This window comes from Nannospalax galili, unplaced genomic scaffold, assembly GCF_000622305.1.
Source record: "Nannospalax galili isolate Female #2095 unplaced genomic scaffold, S.galili_v1.0 scaffold891, whole genome shotgun sequence".
Taxonomy (NCBI): Eukaryota; Metazoa; Chordata; class Mammalia; order Rodentia; family Spalacidae; genus Nannospalax; species Nannospalax galili.
The window spans coordinates 2,586,822-2,607,598 of NW_008330576.1; positions in this window are offsets into that span (position 1 = coordinate 2,586,822).

A 20,777-nucleotide genomic window follows, 5' to 3' on the forward strand; every position below is an offset into this window, starting at 1 on the left:
TCTTCTTCTTTGATTTATTTGCTTATTTTATGGGGCTTTTGGTTGATCCAACATTCTCCCCTCTGAAGAGGTAACCCTAAAATCTTTGAAGGATTAGATACAAGCTCCCAAATACTTTTGACATTTTTGGCCCTGGAATAGAGATTGTTGTGAACAGGCCCAAGGACATTTTGACATTTTGGAGGGTCTTTTTACCTTAACTGCCTAGACAGTTTCTACATCCTATTCTTATCACGCCATCCTCTGAAGAGGTTACCCAAATTACCAATAGGGAATAGGGATGCCGACCACTCTGGCTTCTTCCATGCTGAATAGGGATGCAGGATGAGGCAACTGGAGTACCGCTTCAGTGGGTCTATCTAAAAGACTCCCAAATTGCATAATTTTGTCTCTAAGGGGAGAAGTCCTTGCATCATGAATGGGAGATGTGAAGGAGAAGTAAAGGCAAGAGTAATTAGCATTACAAGTTCTAGACAGGGAACTAGAAAAAAAGTCAGAACAGGGCAATTTTCAAATGTCCATTGGAGTTTCTTGACAAGGGCTTCCAAAAGCATCCCTCTATTGGGTTCTTCCTCATTTTTCTTTTGTCTTCCAAGGCTGGACTAGTTGGCTGGGAAGAGTGGCTGGATACTCAGGTGAGGGTCCAGTAACTCTGCTTGGCACTCCTTTAGTGAATGAGCTCAACCGTCAACAAGCCCAGTTGTGAATATGTTTAGAGATCACATTCAGCCAAAGTTTTGATGATGGTAGTTATTTCATGCAGAAGGGACTGCTGTATAGCATCATCTTATGGAAAGGACCTGGAGTTTAAAAGGATTTGGTGCTAGGAGTCACATATAGGGAGAATATATGTTGTTTGTTTTTCTGCATCTGTGTTACTTCACTTAGTAAAACAGTTTCTAGATCCATCCATTTACCTGCATATTTCATTATTTCATCTTTTCTTTACTGTTGAATAGAACTCCATTATGTAAATATACCACATATTTGTTAACCAGTTGTCAGTTGATGGACACTTAGGTTGCTTCCATCTCTTAGCTATTGTTGAAGGAGCAACAACAAACATTGTTGTACAAGTGTGTCTACAATAGGATGAGTCCTTTGGGTATATGCCAAGGACTAGTATAGCCGGTCATATGGTAGGTTCACTTTTAGTTTTTAAGAGTTCTCCACACTGTTTTCCATAGAGGCTGCACAAGTTTGCAATCCCACCAGCAGTGAATGAGTGTTCCCCTTTCTCCACACCCTTGTCAGCTTTTGGTATCATTTGTTCTCTTGATCCTAGCCTGTCTGATTGGGATAATGTGATACCTTAGGATGGTTTTAGTTTGCATTTCCCTAATTACTAATGACGTTGAACACATTTTGAAATGTTTCTTAGCCATCTTTATTTCTTCCTTTAAGAACTCTCTGTTTAGATCTTTAGCCCATCTTTTAACTGGGTCATTTGGTTTCTCAATTCTTTGTTTTTTGAGTTCTTTATATATTCTGGATGTTAAATCTCTGTACGATGTGTCCCTGGTGAAGATTTTTTCCCCATTCTGTGGGCTTTCTCTTCACTTTTTGGATTGTTTCTTTTGCTGTACAGAAACTTTTTAGTTTAATGAGGTTCTACATATTGATTGCTGACCTTAATTCCTGAGCAAATTCTGAGTTAGAAGATCCTTTCCTACACCTATATCCTGTAAATTACTGCCAATATTTTCTTCTAATTCTTTCAGGGTTTCCAGTTTCACATTGAGGTCTTTGAACATCCATTTGGAATTGACTTTTGTGCAAGGTGAATGATAAGGATCATGTTTCATTCTTCTACAGGTGGACATCCAGTTTGCCAGCAGCATTTGAAAAAAAAAAAAAAAAGTCTGATTCTCAGCAAAAGTTGCTTTGGAAATTTAAAAAAAAGTTTTGACAATAAAATTTTAAACAAAATTGTACATAGTCTAAACAGACCATGGAAGCACATGCCTTTAATCCAAGCACTTGGGAGACAGAGACAGGCAGATCTCTGGAAGATGGAGGCCAACCTGTTCTACATAGTGAGTTCCAGACCAATTGTGGCTACAGGTAGATCCTTTCTTAAAAAGACCAGAAAAGTTATGTAGCCATAATTAGGGGGCGAGCAGTTGGTTTTTGTTTAGCTTTGTTTTATTTTTTTGAGACAGGATCTCTTTGTAGTTCCAGTTGGCCTAGAGCACTCTATGTAAACCAGGCTACCCTGGATATCAAAAATCTGCCTGCCTCTGCCTCCTAAAGTCTAAGATTAAAGGCATGTTCTACCATGCTTGGCTATAGTTTTTCTAATCTTTCAATATTCATGATGTCGAATTTTACATTTACTACCCCACAGAATGTTAAATTTTCTTTAGCATTATGACCCAAAGTTAAGAGGAATTTTTTCTATCTTCTAGAGTCAAATAATCACCAAATCATTAGATCTCTCTGCCAAGATTCCTTTTGTTTCCACATTTTGAGTTGAACATGGTAGCACATACCTGTGATACCAACACATTAAACGCCAAGGCATGAGGATTGTTATGAACTGGAGGACAGGCAGATCTACAGAGCAAAACAATGTCTCAAAAATTCGTCTTGCACGGACACAAGTGCACTCACATACCTGCAGCCAACACACTCATACACATAAAATAAAAATAATAAATAAAATACTATAAAAAAGAAATCATTCTTTAAACAAAAAACTCATCTAAAACAAAGCAGAATGTTTTCCATGTCCTGCCATGCCCACTGTCAACACACATGCCTGATCAAACTCACTGCCTCCCTACTCCATTTCACTTATCCACCCCCATTCTGTCCTCTGCCGGCCTCTTTCACAGGTGGGCTCAGCTTCAGGTCCAACTCATTTTCCACAGGAGGACTAGATACCCAGTTCCTCTCATGCCTGTCACTGCAGGCCTCTCTCAAAGGCTAGCTCTTATTCCTCAACCCCAAATCCCAGGACTAACTTCCCAAACCAGATTAACCAATCACCCTACCATAAACCTCTAAGTCCTCACCCAGGAGGTCCCCTCACCTCCAAATTTCCAGTCTCTGGATCAGACAGACAGACAAGTTCAGACAGGACTCTGGTAAATCAGATCAAGTTCACTGCCTCCATCCCCCATTTCTCTCATCCACCCACTTCCACGCTGCTTTTTAAAGGGCTTATTTATTTTGGTTTCCTTGTCTGTGTGTATATGCCAAATGCATGAAGGTGTCCACAGAGGCCAGAAGAGGGCATTGGATCCCCTGGAACTGGCATTATAGAGGTTGTGTGCCAATCAATGTGGGTGCTAGGAACCAAACTCTAGTCTTCTGAAAGATCAAGAAGTGCTTTTTTGCAACTAGAAATTAAATATTTTTTGACTTCATCATATTTCAGTTTTAGCGTATTGAGAACTGTATTTCTCATGCTGAGATTAGTCCCCCAGGACACTGAAGTGTGCCGTTTTCTATGCCAGTGATCACTATGGATCCTGGGGATTGCTTTTTATAGTTTCACCACAGCATCTCACGCGAGCTATTAAAAAAGTAGTCTCTTTTACTTTGATCGCCTACAATTTATTTTTTTAAGTTTTATTTTTTATTACACGTGAAATACCTACTCAGAGTAGAAGGAATATAAGTAGACACAAAAAAATTGCCAGCCATTTGAATCTAAGTGTGAAAAACCACATTTTCTATTTTAGTAATAGTAAGTTAAATAATTTGCATCAGTCTTTCCACCAAGGACAACTAAAATTGATAAATGATAGATAAACAGATGTTAGATAAATAAACAGACAGATAGATAGGACAGAACAAAAATATAGATGGGCAGACTGATGAATACAAACTATATATAGAGTCATAAAGACACCAGGGACAATTACAATAGATTAGCTAGCTATAGATGGTAGATAGATGGATAGATAGATATATATAGGTGATAGATGATAGATAGATGATAGATAGATAGATAGATAGATAGATAGATAGATAGATAGATAGATGATAAACAGTTAAAGGGTATATAGATAGAGGCATAAGGATTTACAGACATAGCTGATCACAAATAAGATGAGTAACATGTTGCTGATACCTTATCCAAGAGAAGATAGAAATCCAACAATGTGATCCAGCTTGGCAGTAGCTTTCCCACTGGCCGTATTTGGCAGTTTCAGACATGTTAAGAGTCTCATGGGCCCTTGTGATTACATACTAGGGCAGGAGTAAAAAGTCTTTGTAGTTGAGAAAAACATTTCGGTTCTGGTAAGCCTAGCACTTTGGGTGTGTCTCCTAAAGAGTTGCAACCTAGGAAAAGAGAGAGCTAGAAACAGAACTAGAGTGGAGCTCATCACAGAGGCAAAGCTCTCAAAAACCACAGGGCTAGAGAGAAGGTTCGGTTGTTAAGAGCTGTTCTTGCAAAGGATCCAGGTTCAGTTCCCAATGCCTACATGGTGGCTAACAACCATCCATAATTCCAGTTCCAGGGGATTTGACACCATCTCTGACTTCTGTGGGCACTGCACATGTGTGGTGCACTTACATGCATTCATGGAAACACACACACACACACGTAAAATAATGTAAATAAATAAATAAATAAATAATAGCAATTTCTAGGCCAACCAGAGCTACATAGTGAGACCATGACAATAAATAAATAAATAAATAAATAAATAAATAAATAAATAAATAAATAAATAAGAAACCACACCTTTAAATATTCTCAATTCCTGGGAACTGAATAGAGTAATCTTGGATTTCGTGTCTCCCTGGACAAAGAGTAAAAGTGTGTCTTTTATGCAGTATTTTAACATTATTCAGTGTCAAGTTATTTTACATTGTTTTCAAAAATAACATTTGTTATGCAAAGTGGCCATGCCAAGAATACATATTAATAAAAACTAAAACAAGGAATAGTCAAGCATGTAGGCTCTTGTTGAAATTTTAGTTCATATATTTAACTCTAAGAAATAAGTTTAGAATTTTGAAAAAGATTAGTTAATAATGTAACAAGAACTAGATGTAAAGGAAAACAGAAAATCTAGATAAATACCAAAAATAATATTATTAATCCAATGAGTAAATTTAACAATTATTCACTTTTAGAATAATAAAATGCAAAAGTGCTTAATGAAAGATTAAAATATGAGCTCAGTAATAGATGAAAAATGACATATCTAACTGTACTGTATTCCAAAAATGCAAGGTTAATTTAACGCTTGAAAATCAAACTGTGTCATTCATTCTCTTACCCAAACAAAGGAGAAAGACAGTGTGATTCTTCCAGTGTGAGCAGAAGAAACACTGGGTGAATTTCCATGTTTACTGTAAAATCTCTTAGTAACTTAAAAATATGAGGAAATTCCCTAAACAGATAAAATAATCTAAGGAAAAGCTCATCTTGAACAGTACATAATATACTGAATATTTTCTCCTGATCCAGGAGCAAAATAGAAATGCAAACTATCCCGATTGGTATGCGCATTGTACTAGAAAACTTGGTCAGTATTAAACGTTACAAAACTCTGGCTTTAGTGATGATGGAATAGCTCCATTTTTCCCAGAAAACCCTAAATATGGACAAAGAAACACAAGGAGCCTGAAGGGTGAAGACCGGTCAACAGCTGCCTAAGGACTTGGCAGTACAAAGAATGACACAGAAATGAGCCCTCTAGTTTCATTACTGGCCCCATAGACATCAGCAGGGTGTTGCCAGTTGCCGTTAGTTCAAACCCAGGAAGAGGAGCAGGGAGAAAGACAATGTCCGTTCACTTAGCTGAACGACCGAAAGAAAAAAATGTAGCTTACCTACAAAACGTCTCTTTGCCACTAGTCAAACACCCAGGGCAAACTGCACCACTCTCTGCAAGATTTCCTCTGAACAGTTAGCGGATTTGATAGTCAGCCCACCCATCTCCACACATTTGAGGAGGGCTCCCCAGTTCCCCCAAAGTGGTGTGGGTGGGATCAAATCTTCCATCCTCTATCTGGCCCCAAGTGGCCGCACTCCTCTGAACAAGCGTTGATCTGATGTTTCACCTGGATGTGGCTGGTGCTGAGGTGTGTAAGAGCATGGCGGTGTCAGTGAGGTCCATGCAAGCTGCACCTTCACTCTTCCCCAGCAGCAGAGAAACTGAACATGGCATTCTGTGTCAAGACCATTAGTCCTCTCCCATACTGAATATTATTACCAGAACCCAGTGGGGAACTGCATTTCCATGTCTGCCAATGTTGCTAAACAATGAGATGGGAAGGTGGCAGATGACACCCATGCGCCAACTGCTAGATACTCCAGAGGATAAATCAAGGATTGTTGGCTCACAACCAATCTGAGTGAGGTGATAGAGGGAAGGCATTGATTCAGTAGCAAGGAAAGAAAGGAAATTTTTAGAAAGCTGAAGAGAGAGATTTAAGAGGCAATTCCAGAGGACTCAGACCGAAGCAGGAGTGCTCAACTCCACACGAAGAGTGAATAGAGCCACAGAGCTTGACATGCACAGCCCAAGACAAAGAGTGACGCAAAAATACGGACTCTACATTCAGTACCATATAATTTAAGGAGGTGGGGAGGAGAGAAGAAGGAGGAAGAGAGAGAGAGAGAGAGAGAGAGAGAGAGAGCCAGAGAGAGAGGGAGGGAGGCAGAGAGAGAGGGAGGGAGAGAGAGAGAGAGAGAGCCAGAGAGAGAGAGGGAGGGAGGCAGAGAGAGAGGGAGAGAGAGAGAGAGCCAGAGAGAGAGGGAGGGAGGCAGAGAGAGAGGGAGGGGGGAGAGAGAGGGAGAGAGAGAGAGAGAGAGAGAGAGAGAGCGAGAGAGAGAATACCATGCAGGCCAGGAGAGAGAGCACAGAACAAAGTAAAACAAACAAAATAAAAATAGAGACTCAAAAATGTAATCAAAACTAGATTCATCAATGTGCAGATAGATTTGAAGTCCAACCAAACAGAAATCTTGAACGTACAGGTGTTAGGAAAATCCTCTCTTTTTCATGGTAAATAGATTCAGTAGCAAAAGGTCATTTTTAAAAATCTTGTTACAGAATTAAAAGAAGAAAACAAAATTTGGTAGCATTTCTACACAGTGACAATGAAATCAAGAGAATCCTTTTGCATTGACTAAAGTATTTAAGAATAAGATAAAATTTCTCCATGTTGAAATCTACAAAATACTGATCATAGATATTAAAGAGAAAAATAAACGAAGACTATCATCACTAAAATTGCCACAATCTCCAAAGTGATCTACGGATTCAACACAATATCAAAATTTCAGTGTGAGTTTTTATTGAAATAAAACAAGATCTTAAAATTCATGACTAACGACAAAAGACTTCAATAGTTAAAGCAACAATGAGCAAATGAGCATATACGGGATGTAACTATGCCTGGGTTCAAAACAGATCAAACGCATTTTAATCATAACACATAACAGTATCCTGGAACAGGAAGAGCAATGTGCCAAAGCTGAGCCGGGATTCACTGCTGATTGATGTTCAATGAGGTGGCGAAGATGTGCAGTGCAATCTCCTAAATAAAAAAGGGTGCACAATCTGCAGGTGCACTTGCTGAATGTACTTGGTTAAAAAGCTAAACGGATTATAACCAAAAGGCATAAAAGGAAGAAATTTCTTGAATGCTTTGAGCAATTAGATTTTTGAACATGGCCACAAAAGAATAGGTTACGAAACCAAAACAGACAAGGAGATTTGACCAAACTAAAATCCTTCTGAATAGCAAGGAAGCAAAACCTACAAGAAGAGAGAAAATATTTGCAAACCAAGCATCTGAAAATGTATTTGTAATATAAAGGAATTTTATGACTCAATAGCTATATAATAAATAATCTGATTTTTTAATTGTAGGGGACTTGAATAGGCACAGATTTCTAAAGATATATACAAATGTTCAGCTGGTATGTGCTCAGCCTCACTGATCTTCAGGAAAACACAAATCAAAAACATAAACACACATCACCTCACATCGGGAGGAGTGACTATTATAAGAAGATGAAGGATAACTAGTGTGGAAGAGGAGGTGAAGGGAAGAAACTTGTGAATGATATCAGTGACGTGAGGGCTTTAATTTAAATAATGCACATATTAGGGAATGGAGCACATAGATTCCTCAGCAAATTTAAAACAGCCGTTATATGATCTGACAAACTCACATATGTGCACATTATTCACATTAGCCAAGACGTGGAATCAGTCTAAGTGCTTATGAATACATAATGTGTATGTACATGGCAGAATATTACTTATTCTTTTTTAATATTTTATTTATTTATTGTATTTTATGTGTATGTGTGTATTGCCTGCATGTACGTAAGTGCACCTATGTCGAGCAATGCTCACGGAAGAGAGAAGAGGCTGTCGGATCCCCTGGAACTGGAGTTACGGACAGCTGTTAGCTGTCATGTGAGTGCTGGGATTCGAACCCGGGTCCTCTGCAAGAACAGTGGGTCCTCTGCAAGAACAGTGTTCTTAACCACTGAGTCATCTCTCCAGCCCCATAGAATACTACTTATTTTTAAGAAAGAAGGAAATCTTGCATTTATGATAACATGGATGAATCTATGGGACACTGGCTAAATGGAATGAGCCAGGAACAAAAAGGCAAAGACCATATACTATAATTTATGTATGGAATATCAAAACAAACAACCCATAGAGGCAGAAAAGAATTCCAGATGCCAGGGGTATGAAGGAAATGGTAAGATTTGGTTTAAGGGTTCACGGTCAGACAGGAGAAACAACTCCTTGATATTTAATATCTACTGCACTGAATATGTTTGAATACTTTATGTATACTTGAAATTATCTAAGACAGTATATTTTAAATATTTTCAACACACAATAATTGTATATAGTGATTGATATACAATGTTTATTTGTGGTAAATATTTGAAAATGCGAACATATATAACATCATTACGTTACACACCACAAATCATATAATGTATTAGTTAGTTATATCTCCATAAACCTGGAAAATCCATATATGGTCTTGGTGAAGTTCTCTCCTTACATAGATGATTAAATTTCCTCAGAGGCAGAGAGTCACCTAACCATACACTATGATCCTATGACACTCAGCTTCTTGATTCCTTACCACTGGTCTTCATATTTTCCGTTCCTCCCAAAATGAGATTCAACACCATTTTGTGGACCCTTTCTCTTTGGATTCAATCCTTCTGGAATCTTGTCCGATTGCCTACAGTGTTGATGAAGGCATCTCCTCTACCTCTGAGATGCTTGGAAGACTCTGTCTTGATGGAACAGGATGGATGTACAGATGAATAATATCTTCTTTAATATGACCTCAAAAGAACACGTAACAAAACCAAAGTATGCAAGGGGGATTTCCTCAAGCTAAAACTCCCGGGTGCCATGCTTTGTTTCACTGTAGTTGTTGGTTTCTTCTATACACATGTAACTTAAGATGTGGCCTGCACTATCTGTCTGACCAGATCCTGTGCTTTGGAATTCTAGCAGTCTTGATCTGTCTTTTAGCTAATCAATTCTGCCGATTCCTTTCCTCCGCAACACATTTCTGAAAATTCCCTTGAAAGAAAATGCTAGGATAAAAACTGAGCTTGTGGGTTATGCTTCCCCCTGCCATGAATCAGAGAGTCTGGCTTCAAACCAGAGTCAGCAGCTCTCCAAAGCCTTCCATGGGGTTTTTGACACGTGGAAGGTCATTTGCTTTCCTCACATGTGGGGCATAAGAACTGTGCACAGTCCTGTAGTGCCAAATATATTTTTCAGGTAACTTTCTGCTTAAGAAGTTTTTTTTTCCATTGCTTCTTTTGAATTTTAACAAGGGGAAGAAAAACTCCAGATAGCAATCATGAGTAAATCTTTTGAAATCGTGGGAAACCTCAGTTAAGCCAATATTTGAGTTTATTTGAACTTTAACAAACTACAGATAACAGTCGTGAGTAAATCACTGTGAAACAGAGGAAGATCTCGGTTAAACTGATATTTAAGTTCTAGAGGGCTAACCAAGGCTCTCCTTAGGGGGTAGGGCCTGTGGCCATCATCTGTCTGAGCATTCAGATTCTCAGATATCTCTCTGTGCACTTGTCATCAGGCCATGGGAGGCAGCAACCACAATTTATTTTAGTAGCACATTTATAAACTCATAAGTAGAAATGCATAATCTTATTTGTGACCAATGTAGAAACTAAGAACCAGAAAGGATAGAAAAGATAGAAAAAAAAATTGAGCTTTCTTTTATTGAGCCTCTACTGAGAGCCCATGTGAAGGATTTTTAGACATAAGTTTTCAATTCCCACATTAATCCTAGGATTAGATGGTTAACAATTTCAGAAAAAAATGTTAAGGTTCTCAGGCAATAAACAAAGATCCGAGAAGGTAAATTCATCTTCTAAGTTACACCATGTAGGTGCAGAGATTAATGCTAACTTTTTACATACTGACCAGAGAACAAGTCACTCAAAAAGTCTTCTGCATATAAAACCTGAAGGTACTAGAAATAAGATCCATGAAAATAACAAACCTGCTGAGTAGGAGCGAGTTTAGGAAGTTCTTCATGAAGCACAAGCATGGAAAGAGCTAGATGTCTGTGTCAGTGCACAGGAACTGTTACTGAAACAATGAGCATTTTAAAATATCAAAAATTATCAGCAGTCTAAAAATATTTTCAGAGAAGTCAAGGAGTCAAATGATTTCCTGCATTATTTTCTTACAATTTGGTATTTAGACAAAACCATAACCAGCATAAAAATGGGAAAATTTTTTACAGTGCATAAAAATGATTTTGCTAATTTCGGGTAATGAAGTCAGTAATCAGTAGGGGTTGTATTCTTTGATTATGAAGTTGCAGAAGGACCTTCGTAGTCCCACAAGGGCTAAAATTGCAAAACTAGTCCTTGATTAGGTGTGCACGTGTGAGGGCCTAGAGAGCTAGTCTGAGTGCGTGCTGGATAGCTTTAGTGTCAACCTAACTCGTTTCGGTTGAGGGAGCCTCAATTGGTGAATTGCCTCCATTGGACTGGCCTGTGGCCATGTCTCTGGGGCATTTTCTTGATCTTTGAGTGATGTGGGAGGGCCCAGCCCACTGTGGGTGGTGCCACCCCTGAGCAGGTGGGCCTGTGTTGTATAAGAAAGCAGGCTGAGTAGGGGCCAAGGGAGCAAGCCAGTAAGCAGTGTTCCTCCATGGCCTGTGCTCCAGCTCCTGCCTCCAGGTTCCTGCCCTGAATTTCTACCTTGGGCTCCCTGATGAATTGTGACCTGGAAGATGTAATAAACCCTTTCCTCCCCAAGTTGGTAGTGGTCAGAGTGTTTTGTCACAGCAATGAAGAACAAACTAGGACAGAGCAACACATAAGTGTTGTCACACTATGTTCCTCCGGTCTGACCTGCTTCTCTATGTGCTTAGCAGGTCCTGGGATGGGAGAAACCTCTTTCTCCATGTGACCTGGATGCAGACCCGTGTATCGTTTCACCAGCATAAACCTGTTTCTTAAGTTTGAGAATAGAAAACACAACCTTGCACCCATCTTTTTCTCTGAGAAGTGTTTGCTAAGATATAAGTCTCCAGTCCTAAATGTATTGACACTGACTTCCTTCCAGTAACTGACTATACTTTAAAGGTCTAAGGGGATCACGGCTGTTCTAAATGAATGACAAACAAACGTAATTTAGCAGAAATCCCAGAGATTTATAGTGCCTTCTTCAGAGAAGTCCAAGGCGTATAACATATTACCTCATTTATCACAACACATTCTATTAGACAGCAACATTTTCTGAGGGAGAAAACAAACGTAGGAATGTTCTCCCAAACACATTAAGTATTTATATAAATTATAGCCCACCACATTTTCTTAAATTCCTCTTTTATACATCAACATTCGTGGGTGAAATTTAAAGGAATAAATGCTGATAATACTGTAATCCCTTATTTATTATTTCCAAATGAGTGTTTTCTCTGCATTCTGCCTCATTTTTCAGCATCACATTTCTTTATGGAGACAATACTGCTTTAAAGTTGTCATGCACTGCAGATGTACCATATTTTTGGCCTTTTTTTCAGTGTATAATTTTTATTGAATATTTGTGCACTTCATACAAAACATCTTAATCATCTTTATACCCCTCCCCCATACACATCCCCATGTCCCCCATTGGATTTCATGTATTCTGTCATATATGCTAAGGCATACTAAGTCACGTTTGTGTGCCCAGGTGTCCCTCAGTTCAAGTTTATCCATTGGACTCTAGTCACTCTATCTAGACTCTCTCCTTTAAAAAAGATCAACTCTCCCCCACCCAGCAGTGATCAGCTGCCGATAGGTCTTCAGCTAAGGTTGGGGCTTGCTGCCCATTTCCACAGTTCTATCCTGGATTTTTGTCTGATTAAGTCAGCATGGGTCTTGTGCATGCTTATACTGTGGCTACAAGTTCACATGAGCAGGTTCCCGGAAGCCTGGAAGACTGTTTCCTTATGGTCATGTAGCAGTCTTGGCTTTCCACCCCGTCTTTCACAATAGTAGCTGAGCTGTGGGTGGGTGAGGTTTAATATAGAAGTCCTGTCCAGGGACATGCTATCTGTAGCCTCTTATTCTCTACACCTAGCCAGTTGTGGCCTTCTGTGTGCATCAAGCTCATTGCATGACGAAGTTTCACTGGTGAGAGTTGAAAGATGCATTACTATCCTCTCTGTGAACTTAACCAAATACACATGACTGGATGGGTATAAGGGCTGCTTCCCCCACCCCTCACCTTGGCTCAGTTTGTTCTTTGTAACTAAGGCAAGGCCTGTTTGGTATTCTCTTACCAGTAACTTCTGCTGCTCTCAAATACACTGAATGCATCTTCTCACCCCAGGATCTCTTTGAAGAATGCTCTGTGAGTTAGTTCTGCTGTAAACAGGAAGGACTCAAAATGCCTGCCATTAATCCACAGGAATGCAGTAGTATCTTGGAAAATACCAGGTACCCATAGTCAAAATACAGGTGGAAGCTGTCTCCAGAGCTTAGTGTTTGAACCTGAGCAGCGATAACTCTACTTCTGTCTCACCTTCATTTCCTGACAAACTGGGAATAATGCCAATTTGTCTTGGTCTATGACATAGGTTTACCAAGCTATCAAATGTGTCAATTTTGTAGAGCTCTTTGAATGACAAAATGCTTGCACAGCACACACACACACAAAAAACAAAAAAAAAAAAACAAAAAAAAAATCGTAGCACATTTTATGTAACAAAATTTAAAATAACCATAGGTGAGTGCCTGCTATAGTTTCCATTCTAGTCTGAAAATAAAGTCATACAGGAAGGGCTTGAGCATCTTGGCAAAAAGAAAGGCAAAAATTAAAATAAGAGAAATTGTATTCGACTATTTTCTCTATCACTTTAAACCTGGCTTTCACAAAATAGTTAACTTCTTTTTTTTTTTTTTTTTTTTTTGGTCTTCTTGAAACAGGGTCTCTCTGTAGCCCCAGCTGTCCTGGAACTCACTATGTAGACCAGGCTGGCCTTGAACTCACAGAGATCCGCCTGCCTCTGCCTCCCGCCACCATGCCGGGCACATCTTCTAATGCTTAAATTTTCTCATTTGTTAAATGTAAAAATTATATCAATTTGTATTTATAAGTTCTTTCCCTCACCATCAAGTTTTCATTTCAATTATCAACATTTGCTGTATCAATATTTATTGAGTTTCTACTATATATCAATCATTTTGCTTTTGAAATCATTGTTTTTATTATCATTATTATTATTACTATTATTATTGTCTTATACCACAGAAATCCAAAATGGAATAGGAAAAAAGTCCTGTTTATTTTCTTCTTCATTTAATTTAAGCTTTTGAAGTCTTAGTTATTTTTTTTCTTCAAGGAGTTCTTAATTTTATTACAGTTGAACTACAATGTTCTATGAAATTTGACAGTTTCTGGTTGGTGCAGTAAAAAAATAATTGATTATTGAAACTGCCAAAAGCTACATTTTGTCTTCTGTACATTTCATTTAAAAATAAAATCAACAGGCCTAGAAGTAAAGCAATAGGTTTGAAATCTTTTGTGTAAATGTGGCATGGTGTTATACACCTCTAATCGCAGAATTTAGAAGGTAGAGGCAGGAAGAAATGGTTATCTTAGGTTACAAAGTGAATTTGAGGCCAACCTGGGCTACATAATACACTGTAGTGTATATGACAAGAATACATAATAACTGCTAGAGTTCACAGTATGTGAATTGATGGTAAACTTCTGACAAAAATGTGGAAACCTCATGAAATAACTCAGAAAATTCATGAGATACCTCAGAAAAACCATGCCTTAAGAACAAGAGAAAAATTAGTCATGTGATAAAAGCTTGCTGTAACAAACTTTAAAACAAACCCTCACAATGAACATGCTGATCCACAGATACATAATGAATATTCAGTCCCAGGTAGACTCTCAAAAAAGATGATCAATTATGGAAATTTCAAAAAGCAACATTTTCAACAAGAAACATCTAATAGCAAGTATTAAATAAGTGAAGATCTCTTTAGAAAAAATACACATGAAGAAAAAGCAGTCAATATAAAAGTCAGAAAGATTGAATTGTCAAAGACATTTGAAAATTTATAAATATGTTCAGTGATTATTAGCAGAATCAGTAAAGTGATAAAAATATGGAGAGGAGCTGGAGAGATGGCTTAGCAGTTAAGAGCCCTGGCTGCTCTTGCAGAGGACCTAGGTTGATTCCCAGCACCCACATGGTGGCTAACACCCATCCATGACTCCAGCTCCAAGGGATCCGATGCTCTCTTCTTGCCTCCACAGGCATTGCATGATCTGGGTGCCCCTACATACATGCAGACATACACATAAAAAATAAAAATATTAAATAAAATATTTTAATAAAAACTGTGGGCAAGAACCAGAAGAAATATCTAGATCTAACAATTGACAAACTTTAAATTAAAAAAAAATGCATGATGTTTAACTGAATACAAATAGCACAGAAGAAATAATATGCTCTGAACTGCAAACAAAAGACTCAGAAAATGAACCAGGACTCAGGGCTTGGTTGATGTGTGTAACTGGAACACAAGTGAAGTAAAGGAAAAAAATATTCAGAGCATAGTACACAAACGTTTAAAATCCTTTTGAAATCGTCTATGAAAGATGGGAAATGAAACAGCAGGAATAGCACAAAAAAGAAAAAAACCCAGAAAGTCACATCATCACACATCACGACAAGCTGAAACCAGCGAAGAACAAAGTCCTGCTGCCGGCGGACTGGGGTAAGAACACGAGAGGAAGAGTAGGTGAGAACTTCCAACCAGACAGAATATAACCTGGGATGATGCAATGCGGCATTCCAAACACTTAACGGAAGCAAAATCCAGAATGGAATAAACAGCAAATAATCTTTCAAATGTAGGAGAAATGAAACAAACAGAAACACTGAAAAATACAAAGGAACTTCTTCAGAATGACAGAAAACGAGATCAAACTGTTAACACGGGTCTGTTGGGAAAAAACTAGATGACTGTAAATCATAAACATTTTGGTAAATGCAGAATTGGTCTCACAGCTTTGTAAAATAATTGATTAATTGTTTTGAGTTAAAAACATGTGCATTATCAAGGGGGAAATGGGAAAAATGGGGATACATTAACTGGGGATAGAGGAAGGATGGTTAGACGGGAAGAAAGAGAGGAGAAAAACAGAGGAAATGTATTACTTTAAAAGCCTTCTGAAGAATATACATACAATATGTGTAAATAAGTATATTTGTGTAGTTGAGGTCTATGTAACAAGAAACGCAGTGCCAAACAGGAGAAACCTCTTGTTAAAGGTAGTCCACGAGACTCCAAAATGACACAAGCTATTGCCATAGCCCTTGATTATCTCCTAGAACTTGAAGGTAAGACTCTATTTCAAGGACAGGACATACTTAGGACACAGGACTTGGAACAATGGAGTTGGAATTGATCTGGAAGCCTCCTCCCTGAAGACTACCTCTTACAGTTTTGGAGGACACTATGCAACCTGCTAAGGGAGAAAATCAAGTCAATAGTCCAAGCCCAGGTTTAAAGTCTAATAAGCACAACAAAAACTGGCACAGCAAATCTATGTTGGGGCGGTAGTGGCATTTTTATCTTTTGGGTAATAAACATCTACCTAACTGGTCTTAAAAGCATTCTCAGTGGGAAGAAACTCATGGGTGTCACTGTAAACATAGTCGAGTATACATAGGTGGAGAGAGCACAGATCCTAGAGAAAACCCGAAATCGGTCACATCCCTAGACAAATGTAATTTCTTATTCCATACTATATACGGATCTTTATATTTACAAACAAGCATGCCACTTAACACTCATTAAGAAGATTCTTTTGCAACAGTTGGAGACGAATACAGAGTTCCACAACTGGTCACACATAGAGAATAAGTGTCTGTGAGATGCCCAACTCTAAGTCACACATGTACAATGGAACCTCTAAACCTAAAGCTTATGGAACATAGTGGAACAAAGTGCATTAAAAGAATACGAATGCATCTCTCAACACTCATCAGCGAGGCTTCCTCGTGCAACAGAGGGTGATGAACACAGAAGGCCATGACTGGTCAAAGTAGAGAATAAGTCTGCAGATAGAACTAAAAGACACATGGTATCCTGATTGAATTTAAACCACAAATATTGATAAGTATATTTCTTTAAATAGTCCAAAATATTAATTGTAAAGCTAGATATTATGAGATTAAATAAAAGGGTTAGAGTTATAATATTTAAAATAGAAACAGTAATAATCCCAAGTGCTAAAAATGTCAGGCAAATGCCAATCTCAAAGACTCTGGTTGGTTAAAATTAAAATAGTAGAAATACTGTGGGGGCTGGATACATGACTCAGCACTTAAGAGCATTGGCTGCTCTTGCAGAAGACCTGGGCTCAATTCCCAGGACTCACATGATGGCTAACAACCATCCATAATTCCAGTTTCTGGGGATCTGATTCTTCTGAATTCCTCGGGCATTACACAACACAAGTGTACTTACACACATGCAGGCAATATACTCATACATCTGCAATGAAAACAATAAATGAAATTTCAAAAAGAAAAATTGTCAAATAATTGTTTTCACACTTGGGGGGTGGAGGAAGGCATGCCTGGCATGTGCACTGTGTGGATCTAGTTGAGAACATGCAGAGTCCGATCTCCCCTTCCCCCATGGGGCTCCTGGAATCAAACTAAGGTCACCAAGCTTGACAGCAAACTGCTTTTGCCCACTGATCCATCTCTCCATCTGACAAATAATTATTAATCATAAGAAAACAAGAATGATAATATTAGAAAATAAACAGACTTTATGACAATAATTTTAATCCAATATAAATACTTCATAACAATAAGTGGTATATTTCAACAAGCACTCTTAAAAATGAAACATAATTGTGGAATAGAACCAAAGCAAAGTTCAAAAGAAATTAGACAGTTTCAAAAACTTTATAAAGTAAAAGAAAAAGAACCTTAGTAAATTTCCACAATAAGAAGCTAAAAAATATGAGATAATAAATCCAAGAAAGTAGAAAAAAAAAACAAAATAATCAAAAGTGGAAAAAAATAGATTAAAAGACTAGTATGAACATCAAAGAAATTGGTGCTTTCGTGAGAAATCAATGAGACTGATGAACTTCTAGCTAATATAATGAAGAAAATTAGAGGTACAGACTGCAAATCGATAAGCAAAGAGAACATTCTTCAGATACTAAAGCCTTAAAAAAGCAAATGGAAAATTGCAAATGTTTATAGTCATAATGTGACAGACTTGATAAGACATACGTTTCTTGTAAAGAAAAAAAACCAAACAGTAGCCAGTGTGAGATAGCAATCTGAAGCAGTTTTTATTTACTAATATTCAATAAAATATGATATAACACAAAAATGCAGACATTATAGTATCATACGCTACAATAAATATAATATATAAGCATATAATTTCCCTAGAGCCAGATGGTTTTGCTGATGACTTTTTTCAGACACTTAAGGATGAAATAATACCAACTAATGATACACAAGCTGTTCCAGAAGATAAAATAGCAGAAACGCTTCTCAACTCCTCTGATGAAACAGCTTTACCCTCATCTCAAACTAATGCAAAATATTACAAATAAATAAAAATACAAATTGTAGTATTTATGTCATATAAGCAGATGGGAATAAAGGAGGTCCCTAACTTAACAGTAGTTTAACTTATGACATTTTGTGAAAGTGACTAACATTATTTGAGACTGATCTTAAAATTTTGAATCTGACATTTTTCCACACTGGCAGTACGTGATATGACATTCTCTTGGGATGCCGTCACTCACAATGGGTGTTTGCTCCTTTTCAGTCACTGCATCAAGAGGATAAACAACTGATGTGCTCTTGTGTTTCGTGTTGCTAAGTGACGAAGCTCAGTAGATCAGGAAGAAAAATGGTTTATTTTATTGGGGCTATTGCAGTTTACAATGAGTTTACCATGATATAACTCTATCATAAGTAAAAAGTATCTGTACCCTCAAGAGAGTGCAAAGGGATTATATAGCCTGTGTATAGAATTAAAGGATTCACCAAAAAATCTACTAGAGGGACTGGAGATGTGGCTCAACAGTTAAGAGCACTAGCTGCTTTTGCAGAGGACCCAGGTTCAGTTCCCAGTACCCACATGAATGCTAACAACCATCCATAACTTCCAGGGTATCCAATGGCCTCTTCTGACCTCCATGGGCATTGCATGACATGGGTACACTTACTTACACGTAGGCAATACACTCATACACATAAAATAAAAATAGTAAATAAAATATTTTTTTAAAACATCTACTAGTATAAAATATACTGTACAGTATTAGAATACAAAATTATCAGATGTAAGTTAATTGGACTCCTACATACTGAGAAAAGATTACAAAAAGAAACTTTGAATCATTGTTCTTTAAACAACTCAAATTTTATATATAGGGTTAAATACTGCTAAATGTAAGATGTGTGATAATTAATAAATATTAATTTTCATTGAATTTTTGTAATGTTCATACCATATAATTTGATGTTATTATCATCTCCATTTATTGCCCCTCTGACCAATTTAATGTACTCTAGTCTATATACAGAAATGGCTATAGATTCTAATTTGTGCCTCCAAATATCCTTCAGTGTGAGTCCATCCACGGAACCTGGTTAACCTACCAAGAGTTCCATGCTGGAAAGAGACCATCTCTTCCCCTCCCACTGACCTTCTACGGCCACAGTTGCCTAGATGGCGTTGAAGATCCTTGCCCTTTTCCTCATATCTATGCTGGATGTTTTACTGGTTTGAGCTTACCTAGGAGTAGTGCATGCTGTCACCTGTTCCTAGGAGTTCATATGAGTAACTGACCAGTTGTCTAGAACGCTCTGTTCCTTGCGGTCATCCACCACCTCTGGCTCTTACAATCTTTCCACTTCCACTTATTCAATGACTCCCAAGCCTTGGGACGCAGAAGTTTGATATAACTGTCCTATTCAAGGATAAGCACTTTGTAGTGCCTTGTCCTCTGCACATTGTCCTGTTGTGGGTTTCTGTGTTAATAACCATCTGTTGCATAAGGAAATTTGTTTGGTGAGAGTTGGGAAATGCATTAATCTGTGAGTATAACAATAAGTCATTAGGTAGTATAAAACTAGTATTGGGCTCTCCTTTAGGTTCTGTGACCTGTCTAGACTCAGGTTCCTACATCTGATATCAATGTCAGGTATGAGCTCCATCCTAAGAACTATAAAATTTTCTGAAAGAAATTAAGTACTGAATTAATATGGAGCTATATCATGTATATAGGTGAGAAATTTTTAATTGCTAAGATGTCAATTTGTTTCACGTTAATTTATATATTCACTAAGTACACCTCAAAGTAAAAAAAGTATGTTGTGTAAAATTTTAATAGAAATTCAAAGAACTGGAAAAGAGAATGTATTTTATATACTAGGAAAAAAGGAGAGTTTGCATAATTTATGGCTTAATTTTTAAGTACAAAATCAAGACAATAAATTAGTGAGAAGGGAAGGTAAGGAACAGACTGGAAATTGAAGACAGTCCAGGAATATGGGATTACTTAAAGTTTTGCACTGACACAGGTACAAAGGTGGACTTATGGGGAAAAAAAAGTGTTTTCCTCAAATAGTGTTAAAAATTATGTACATCATTTATTTGAGGTTTGCTTCTACTTTTTACTTCATTTGGCAAGACATATAATTACTAAGTAATTACTAAGTAATTACTTCATTTGGTGAGATATATAATTACCCTTTATTCTTTTTAATAGAAATGTCTTATGATACAAATTTCCCTTGAAAACTAAACCACTTCAGTTGTATTCCACAGTTGTAAGTATGTGTTTAAAGTTATCACTACTAAAATAAAATTCATCTTGCTTATGCATTTGTTATATACCCAGAATAGGTAAGTCCAGTCAAATACAAATTACCTTTAGGTTTTTACTGCTCTATTATTAAACTATCCAAAAAATAGTTTAATTAATAATGGTAATGATGAGCTACTTATTATAATTAAAATGTAATAAAAACAAAAAACACATACTAGATTTATATGTAGAAAATAATTACTAAAGATTTGTCTTAAGTATACCTTCACCCATCCTCCAGTTGAACAAATAAATAGGCATTGTGCATAAAATGACAGAAGAACAGAAGTAATTAAAACTTATTTAGATAAAGGAAAAAGTTCAAATATTTTAACATGATCCTGGAAGTGCGTGTATTTATGTAAAGGCTGACTGAAACGAAACAAAATC